Here is a 10,854-nt window from a genome sequence, read left to right on the forward strand (position 1 = left end):
ATTCCATTGTTGTAATAGGTCACGACCCCATAAATTCATTACAATATTGGCTACATATGGCCTTAATTTTTCTATTTGTCCCTCTAGCCCTATACATTCTACCCATCTCGTGCTCTGCTTTACTCAAGATAGGGTTCCAATTCCCAGGAGCTGAACATTTACATTCTGAAGAGGCCAATACGGATGCCAAGATTCTGGGGTAATGATACTTACATCAGCACCTGTGTCCAGCAGGCTAGTAATAAAAATGCCATTTACACACACTCTCAGTTTAGGTCTTTGTTCATTTATAGAAGTTTGCCAAAACACAGGTAACTTATCTTTCTGATCATTATTGCTTGTAACGAAGGCTGAGTCCTACTATTTCTGTTTTTACTTGAAGATGCATTATTATTATTTCTGAAAATCTGTTGTCTATAATTCCTTTTCATATGACCCATTTTGCCACAATTAAAACATTTGGTATTCTGGTGCCTTCTTTTACCATTGGAAATTGCTTCGTCTACCCATGCTTCGGTGCCATAATTAAATGTATCAACATTCAGTGTATGCAAGACCCATTCTTCCAAGGGCGCTGATCTGAGCTTTAAAGGACCAAAAATCCTTTTGCATTCCACATTTGCATTTTCATAAGCCAAAGACTCAATCATTATATGTCTTGCTTCTGGGTCAGATATCCCAATTTGTACAGCCTTAGTTAGTCTTTGTAAAAAGTCACTAAAGGGTTCTCTCTGACCCTGTTTAACTCTGACAAATGATTCCATTATCTGTCCTGGGTCTTGTACCCTGTCCCAAGCCCTTAAGGCTGCTTTAGTAGACACGGAGAGTGTGTTTTCATCCAAATTAGTTTGTTCCTGAGGGTTGGAAAAGAGCCCTTCACCTAGAATTTTATCTAGAGAAATGTCAATTCCCTTTGCTCTTTCCTGCTGTTCTAAAAGTCTAGCCTCTTGCCTGAATAAGCATTTCCATTTCAATTGCGGTCCACTCTCAAATACCGCAGAGCTCAGCTGGAGCCAGTCCAAGGGGATTGCTCTGCTTGTTGTGGCCCAAGATCTTAGCATCTCTTTAACAAAAGAGGTGTGCATCCCCAAAGTCATGACAGCCTGTTTAATTTCTTTGAGATCCTTCATACAGACAGGCTTCCATGTATCTTCCTTGATGACCCTAGGGTTTCTGGAACTGATCATCTTCTCTGTTGTTATTACTGGAAAGGCGGGTAGAGCTGTAGGTAGAGCTTTGTGGAAATTGTCCCAGAGAGATTTACCCACAGATGGAGTTAAAATTTGCCTTTCTACCCTTTGCTCTTCTTCATCAGAATTTAGAAATTCCTCAGTCTTTTCAATTCTATTCACCATTGCCTTCTGCAATGTCTGAATCTCCTGTCCAGGATTATGTTCCAAAGCCTTCACTGAGGATTCTAAAGTATGAAGTTTGTCCATTAGAGATAACATCTCATCTTTGGACATAATTTTTATGACATAAACCATGCCTTCTTGTATTGACAATCTTTCCGTCAATCTGTCATAAGCTTTAGACAAAATCCGATTGTCACATTCAGCAGTTTTGATTCTCTCAGTTAATGTTTCATTTCCTACAGAAAATCCGATTGTCACATTCAGCAGTTTTGATTCTCTCAGTTAGTGTTTCAGTTCCTCCAGAAAGGTACTGAAGCTTACAATCCAAATCAGCTGTTCCCTCTTCCATAGTAATGAATTTCTCCTTAACATCAGCCTGTACCTTTTTAAAATTTTGCTCAGTTGATCAAGTCATGTTAAACAAATATCTGTTCTCCTCGTGGAGAACTTCAAACTGATTCTTGAGAAGATTGTTGTCATTCTCAATTGTTTTTAAGTGTTCAACCTCTGCCTTAAGAATCCTGGATTCATCTTTTAAAGTCTTTATCATATTTCTATTATCAAACCATATAGTGCCAAGGAAAACTACGAATCCCAGAAGGATCCATAGATTTGGGGTGATAGACATCTCTTGTAAAATCTCCCACATGGTACAGTCAAAAAAACTGTTAAAGTATTGAACAGTAACGTCTTCAGACATTTTATTTATAAAAAAATAATTATTTTACCTGCAATGACTGGTTCCTGCCAGTGGTGGCGAAAGAAATGCATTTGAGTCCATGTGGCCGAGGCCAAAGCTGGTCTGTAACAACTCAAAACAGAAAGTTATTGTTCTTCCTGAGGAGTTAGAGTGGTTGCCGAAGGGGTCACTTTTTTTTTTTTTCGAGACAGGGTTTCTCTGTGGCTTTGGAGCCTGTCCTGGAACTAGCTCTTGTAGACCAGGCTAGCCTCGAACTCACAAAGGTCTGCCTGCCTCTGCCTCCTGAGTGCTGGGATTAAAGGCGTGCACCACCACCACCCGCCTCCCGAGTACTGGGATTAAATGCATGCGCCACCACAGCCTGGCGAAGTCACTTTGTATCAGACCAAATCTGCCGCTGTGGCGGCTTTTGTTGCAAAACCATAGGTACTTGAGCTTCTCCTAATTCAGGCAGTGGAGTTCCTCTGCAAATTTAGCCAAGGCAGGCAGGGAGGGGTTAATTGCTCTGGTGAGCAGGTGGAACAGAATGGGCCTGTGTGGCCAAGTGTATCTTGTACTCAGCGCTGGGGCCCGTGGCTGCAAAGCAATGAGAAAATGGCTTTTTCATAAATTTGTACCTCAACAGTTGAGCGACAGACAGATATATCATGACTAATAAAAGTCAAAGACAGATAGTATGGTTCAAGCAGAAGATCAAAGCAGTCAAAAAATAGTCAAGAAATTTTTTACATCTACCAAAGCTCAGACAAAACAAAAAGGTGATCCTATCCTCAAAGTGTATGCAGACTGCAGTACTCTCTACAAAACCTTAGACTGCAATGAGGTCAAGTCTCCTCCTGCCTTATATATCTGTCACTACCCAGCCATAACACTCTTGTCTCCATCGCCCTAGTGCTGGGATTAAAGGAAAGCGACTCCTGAGTGGTAGGAGCACCTTTGTATGAGTTCTATTTAACTTTTTAGATAGATTCAATCTCATGTATGCCAGTGTGGCCTTGAATCCTGAAATTAAAGATTTGTGCCACCACTTCCTGGGCTCTTGTGACTTATCTTTTCACTCTTGTCTCCAGGTAAGCTTTATTTATTAATCTGCAAATAAAATATCACTGTATCTATCTATAAGCCTAATCCTTAAGAACAGTCTAAAAGGAATACCTCAATACAAGTAGCTTAACTACATCCATGAGAACAAAAGCAATAGATAACCTCACACCAAGGTAATATCTCAGTTTTAAACATCTAAGCCTCAAGATCAATGGCACCCATATTTGTGAAAGAAATATAATTAAAGCTTAAATCACACATCAAGCCACACACATTAATAGTGAAAGGCTTTAAGTCCCCATTGTTATCAATAGAGAGTTCATTGGCAGAAACTAAACAGAAATAATGGGACTAAAATATGTTATGACTCAAAAGGACCTTAAAGATATCTACAGAACATTTCAAATCAAAACAACTCTGAGATTCCATCTTATACATATAAGACTGGCCAAGTTCAAAAACACTGATGACAACTTATGCTGGAGAGGTTGTGGGGAAATGGGAACACTTCTACATTCCTGGTGGGAATGCAAGCTGGAAAAGCCCCTTTGGATGTAAGTGTGGTGATTTCTCAGAAAATTAGGAAACAACCTTCCTCAAGACACAGTAATACTACTTTTGGGTATATATCCAAAGGATGCTCAATCGTGCCATAAGGACAGTCACTCAACTGTGTTTATAGCAGAATTGTTTGTCATAGCCAGAACCTGGAAAAAACCGAAATGCCCATTGACGGAAAAATGGATAAGAAAAATGTGGTACATTTACACAATGGAGTACTACACAGCAGAAAAAAATAACGACATCTTGAATATTGAAGGCAAATGGATGGAGCTAGAAAACATTATTTTGAGTGAAGTAATCCAGACACAGAAAGACAATTGTCTCATGTACTCACTTATAGGTGGTTTTTAAAGAAAAAGCAAAGAAAAACAGCCTATAAACCACAATCCCAGAGAACTTACACAATAATGAGTTGTATACATAAGCAACCCCAAAAACTGTATCAGGGAATTCGTTCGTACATCTAATAAACATCTTTTTTTTTCACAATTTTTTTAAAAATTGATTTTTATTGAGCTCTACATTTTTCTCTGCTTTTTTCCCTACCGCTCCTCTCCCCTTCAACCCTCTCGCAAGGTCCCCATGCTCCCAATTTACTAAAGAGATCTTGTCTTTTTTCTACCACCCATATAGATTATACCTATGTATATTTCTCTTAGGGTCCTCATTGTTGTCTATGTTCTCTGGGATTGTAATTTGTGGGCTGGTTTTCTTTGTTTTATGTTTAAAAACCATTTATGAGTGAGTAAACATCTTTAATGAAGTGGCTGGATACCAGATTAAATAAAAATTTATTCAAAATTAAGATTAATTCAAAATTAAAATTAACTCAAAATATGAATCACAAATGGGGTAAGACAGAAACATTGAAAACATCAACCTTCACAATTGTCACTAATAATATAAAATATTTTGGAGTAACTCTAAATCAAGTGAGAGAGCGATATGATAAGATTATCAAATCTTTGATGGAAGAAATTGGAGATGGTATCAGGAAATGGAAAATCACCAATGATAATGTATAGGTATGATTATTATAGTAAACATGGCCATCTTACCAAAAGCAATCAACAGATTTAGTGAAATTCCAATTAACTTTGCAACATATTTCTCTATAGACCTTGAAAGAATAGTACTCAAATTCATATGGGAAAAGCAAAAACCCCAGATATCCAATCAATCTTGTACAATCAACTAACTTTAAGAGGTATCACAATCTTTGATTTTAAGCTCTATTACAGAGCTATAGTAATAAAAAAAACAGCATTGTATTTCCATAAGACCAAACAGGTAGATCAATGAAACAGAACTGGAGACCCAGATGTAAATCAACGTACCTATGAACAAATGAATTTTGACAAAGATATCAAAATTATACAATGAAAAAAGAGCATCTCTAACAAAATGTGTTGGCATATATGCATGTCCTTATGTAGAAGAATGCAAATAGATTCTGCATAAAATTCAAGTCCAAGTGAATAGAAGACCTCAATATAAATCCAGTTACAGTGATACTGATAGAAGAGAAGGTGGGAAATAGCCTTGAATACACTGGCACAGAAGACATATTTTGAATAGAATACCAAACCAATAGCAGAGACCCAAAGAATGACAGTTAATAAATGGAACCTGTTGAAACTGCAAAGCTTCTGCAAATCAAATGATATCTGCAGCCTAAAGAATTGGAAAAGATCTTCACCAACACCATATCCAAAAGAGGGCTAATTCCCAATATGTGTGTATGTATATATGTATATATACATACATGTTGTTATATCTATGCATATATATATATATGAAATTAAACATAAAACAAATAATCAAATTAAAAATGGGTTACAGATCTTAACAGATTTTTCAACATAAGGATCTCAAATGGTCACGAAAATCTTAAAGACTTGTTGAACCTCCTTAGTCATCAGGGATATGCAAATCAAACTAACTCTGAGATTCTATGTTACATATGTCATAGTGGCTAAGAGCAAAAATACAAATGAACAGCTCATATTGGCAAGGATATCCAGCAAGGGGAACCCTCTTCATTGCTGATGGGAGTGCAAAATTCTACCGTCATTTTGAAAATCAATATGACAGTTTCTCAGAAAATTGGGAATCCATATAGCTCATCTCAGCTACACCACCCTTTTGTATACAACTAAAGGATACTCAATCATACAACCAAGACCATTGATCAATTATATTCATTGAGGATTTATTCGAAGTACATAGAACCTTGTGACAACTGAGATGTCCCTCAATTGAAAACCAGATAAAGAAAATACAATCTGTTTATGCAATGGAATATTACTTAGCTGCTAAAAGCAATGACATCTGGAAATTTGGATGCAAATGGGTACAGCTAGAAAAAAAATATTATTCTAAAGGTGTTAACCCCGACTCAGAAAGACAAACATGATAGATATTCACTTAAGTGGATATTAGCTGTAAAGAAAAGAATAATCATGTTGTAATCTATGAACACAGATGGGATAGGTAACAAAAAGTGTTCAAGCAGCAGGGACCCTCAGATTTTCCTGGAAAAAAAAACAACAGATCTCATGGGTGACCTGGGAGAGTGTAAGGATAGGAACAAGAAGGATCATATTGAGGGTGAATGGAGGTAGGAAGTACAGAAAGAAATGACTTGAAAGTGGGGCAATTCAGTGTCAGATGCAAGGAATACTCTTAGGAATCCATAAGGATGACCCCAACTAAGACTCCTAGCAATAGGGGATACATAGCCTGAACTTTCTATCTCTTGTGACCTGGCAAGTCTTCCAGTGGAGGAATAGGGATACCAGCCTACTTCACATAACTTTCTACTAAGAGTCTGCCCTGACTATGGAATGGGTTGGTGTAAGCATGGTGTAGAGATTTTGGGAAGGACCAACCAATGACTGGTCCAGTGTAAGACCCATTCTACGATAATGGGTCAATCCCTGACAATGCCTGGAGTTCCAGGTCTCAGAGGCTGGATGGCCCAGAGAACTAGGATAGAAACAAGCATTATTGAAGGAAAATATGTCAACATACTGATGCCTAACAACATTCTACTATACTCAGAGCTGGTGCCTATCTTAATTATCTTCAGAAATGCTTTATCCAGTTAATGGTGAAAACAGATACAATGTTGTACAACCAAACATTAGGATGAACTCTGGGGATCCTGCAAAAGAGAGGAAGGACGAATTGTGTGATACAGTGATACAGGATTTAAAATAAATAAATACCTTTAATAAAAAATGAGTGTGTTTTAAAAGGATTTGAGTCCACTTGGATTTGTAATATTGTAATAATTTTGAGTGATGCAGAAACTGAAGCCTGAAGTCACTGAAAGTATTGAAGATTATCCAGAGGCTATGATTATTAGTTCTGCTAATACACACACACACACAGACATACACACACACACACACACACACACACACACACACACACACACACACGAGACCCATGCAGCTATCACTACTTTTTCAAAAATTATGTGACTTTTATAACAATGTTGAAATAAGGGCAAACTTAACAATTTGAGCTAGTGAATGATCCTAAGAATAAAAACTATATATACATATTTATCAAAATTTTATCAACATATCCTGTACTAATTTTGTATTTTTCAACTACTAACCTTAATGGCAATGCATTGAAACATCTCTTGTTACTTCAATTTTATAGTGCTACTTTTTGTGTGAAAAGCTAATGAGAGTTAGTATAGGGATTTATTTTTTATACCTTTTCTAATTTACCAATTGTTGTCTATAAGACATGCCATGCTAAAATGTACGTAGCAAAAATCCATAATCTAGTGCATAAAATAAAGAATAAAATGCTGTCTTTAAAATATGGTTTGTGATTTTAGGTAGACCTATTTAAGACAATAGGAAAACTGCCTAGGGTGTGGGATTGAGTCATTTAGGGGTTATCCAAGTTTGTTTTAACTGCAACCATAGAACTGAAAACATTGTTGCTAAGTCTCTAGAAAGTGGAAAATATGTCCTATTGAACATGATCTGTTTTCTCTATTGGTCCATTAAAATAAATGTTATTATCAAATATAAATTATTCCTTATTGTTGTGATTTGAGAAAATTATGCAAGTCTGACTGGGAAGTTTCTTAATATAGACATTTTTACATAGTTTCTTTAGTAAGAATATAGTCAATATCATTGTGAAGATAATCTAATAATAAATACAGATATATTATAAAAATTATGTGTCAATATTGATATAAACCAGATACATGAAATAGTTAAATTTTCTCTCTTCATACAATTCATAACATTTCTCTTATTTCCCTTTATTTCCTTATGATGTAAAATATCTCTTCATTTCTCTTTTTGGTATAGTTTATTTTGACTATTTCCTATCAAATACAAAAATTTTGTACTCTTAAGCCCAAATAGTCACTTGATGCTTATCAATTTTTGAGTCTAGACATCTCCCTAATTTGATAACTATTTTCGAGTGACTTGGCTCTAAACTTGTTTGTGTTTAAAGGTATTATTCTTTTATATAATAATGAATTATTAAAATTATCCAGGTGTCTTTCTAAATATAATTTACTCTATAAAGGAAAATCTTAAGTCTCTTTATGTCATATTTTCATACTTCCCATTCAATTTTGTCATATAGCCTTGTTACTTTTGTTTTATAAAGTCATAATTTTCTTCCTGCCAAACACTCCACAATAATTGTCCATTATCCTAATGTGAGACTATGCAAACATAACCCACAGAGTTCTTTGCTGGATGATATCCAAGAGACTTAAGCCATCATCCTACAGTGATGATTGTAGATGTTCTGATTTTTGATGAAAGATAAAAGAAACAACAGGCTATAGTTAGCTGCAAATCCCAATATATCTGCTTATCCATCTAATTATTTTAGAAATCTCAGCCTGAAAAAAAACATACCCCATAGATATGCATTTGACCAATTTACCAAGAGAAAGTTTTTAATTTGAAATCATATTTTCATCTATTTAAGGGGAGGTAAAAGCTGCTATTTGGTCCTAATTAACTTTAATGTGTTTTGTTTTTGCTTTTTCCCCCAGTTGTATTTAAGCTGCTGCATCAGTTTATATTTTTCTCTCATATACAGATTTGAGGAATATAGATAGAGATCTGTATAAAGACCTTTAAAGATCAAATTCATTCAAAATTTACTCTTCAGAGAAATCAGAAAAAAATATTAAATTGCTTTCAATGATGAGAAGTGAATATTGCAATGAAGCATTGTTTATAATTACTTGTTCAAAGGTCATTTTAATCTAATGTCCTCAGTGGCTCATACAAAACAATACAGCAATATTTATAGGAGGGACAAAGTGCACTACAGGTTTTGATAATGGATCCATTGGTAAAAATTATCATTCTCAGAGACAAATATTTTTCCACACATATATTCAAATATAGATACTTTAATTAATTTGAACTTATTTTAGTTGCAGTTTTTATTTTTCTGCTATACTAAACAATTGAATATCTATTTTCTTGGATTTATTTTAGCTGTAAAATTATGAGTTTTCTAATAAATATAAATATAAACCAATACAATATTGTATTGATTAATTTCAGTTAAATTGTTAATTCTTTGTAGATTCTTGATAAATTAAAAAAAATGTTATTATAATTTGAAAAAAGATCATATCACTATGTATGTACTTTTCTACATAAAATAAGCCAATTGATCTCAAATAAATAGTGGACAAGGTTTTAAAACTAAATAAATTGACAGGTATGTAGTTTGAAAAAGCCAGAATCTTTACTTTTTTATTGTTGTTTATTTTTTTTTAGTTGTTGCAAAAAAAATTCCCATTTCCTCCCCCTCCTCGCACACATGGTCCCCTCCCCCACTCCATTCCCCCTTCCTCTCCAGAATGAAGAGCAGTCCAGCTTCCCTGCCCTTCGGGAAGTCCAAGATCCTCCCACTTCTATCCAGGACCAGGAAGGTGAGCATCCAAACAGGCTAGGCTCCCACAAAGCCAGTTCATGTATTAGGATCGTAACCTGGTGTCATTGTCCTTGGCTTCTCATCAGCCTTCATTGTCTGCCACCTTCAGAAAGTCCGGTTTCATCCCATGCTTATTCAGTTCCAATCCAGCTGGCCTTGGTGAGCGCCCAATAGATCAGTTCCACTGTCACAGTGGGTGGGTGCACCCCTCATGGTACTGACTTCCTTGCTCATGATCTCCCTCCTTCTGCTCCTCATTTGGATCTTAAGAGCTCAGCCCGGTGCTCCAATTTGGGTCTCTATCTCTATCTCGATCCTTTGCCAGATGAAGGTTCTAAGGTGATATGCAAGATATTCCTCAGTATGGCTATAGGTAGGGTCATTTCAGGTTCCCTCTCCTCAGTTGCTCAAGGTACTAGCTGGGGACATCTCCCTGGACACCTGTAAGCCCCTCTAGAATCCAGTCTCTTGCCAACCCTAAGATGGCTCCCTTAATTAGGCTATATATTCCTCTGCTCCGTGTCCACCCTTCCTTTATCCCAACCATCCCATTCCCCCAAGCTCCCCCATTCTCCCCTTCTCACGTTTCTCACACCATTTCCCCTTAGCCCCATGCCACAGCATCCCCAAGTTCCCAGGTTTTGCCCTGAAATCTTGTCTACTTCCCATATCCAGACAAATGACTATATGTTTTTCTTTGGGTTCACCTTCTTATTTAGCTTTTCTAGAATCACAAATTATATGCTCAATGTCTTTTATTTATGGCTAGAAACCTTTATATACTCACAGGAGATCAAATAGAAAGTATACAGAATATATGTACTTAAATTTAAGTTCTGTATGCTTATTTGAATCTTGGACGCTTAAGTTAGTAAGAAAACATAGGACAAGAATCTTGAGAACCTACTTATAATACCTAATAAAAATACACATAAAAAGCCCCTTAATTATAGGTACTTTACAGAAAGCCTAAAGATCTACTGGGGTTTTTCATATAAAAGAAAATTGCCTTTAATAAATCAGATCACATACTTTACATAATTAATCTTAGGATTTTTATAACATAGTATATCAATTAGTATTTGAATTTGTTTAGCTCTAATATCTGGATAATTATATAGTTTGATAATTTATATTTGCCAACAGTACAAGGTTTTTAGAAATCCCTGCCTTCTACATAAATAAGATCTGTTTCTTTATGCAGTAATATGAGCGGCGGGGCTGCGTCCCCAGCACCCC

Source organism: Microtus ochrogaster, unplaced genomic scaffold (genome assembly GCF_000317375.1).
Source record: "Microtus ochrogaster isolate Prairie Vole_2 unplaced genomic scaffold, MicOch1.0 UNK64, whole genome shotgun sequence".
Classification (NCBI taxonomy): domain Eukaryota; kingdom Metazoa; phylum Chordata; class Mammalia; order Rodentia; family Cricetidae; genus Microtus; species Microtus ochrogaster.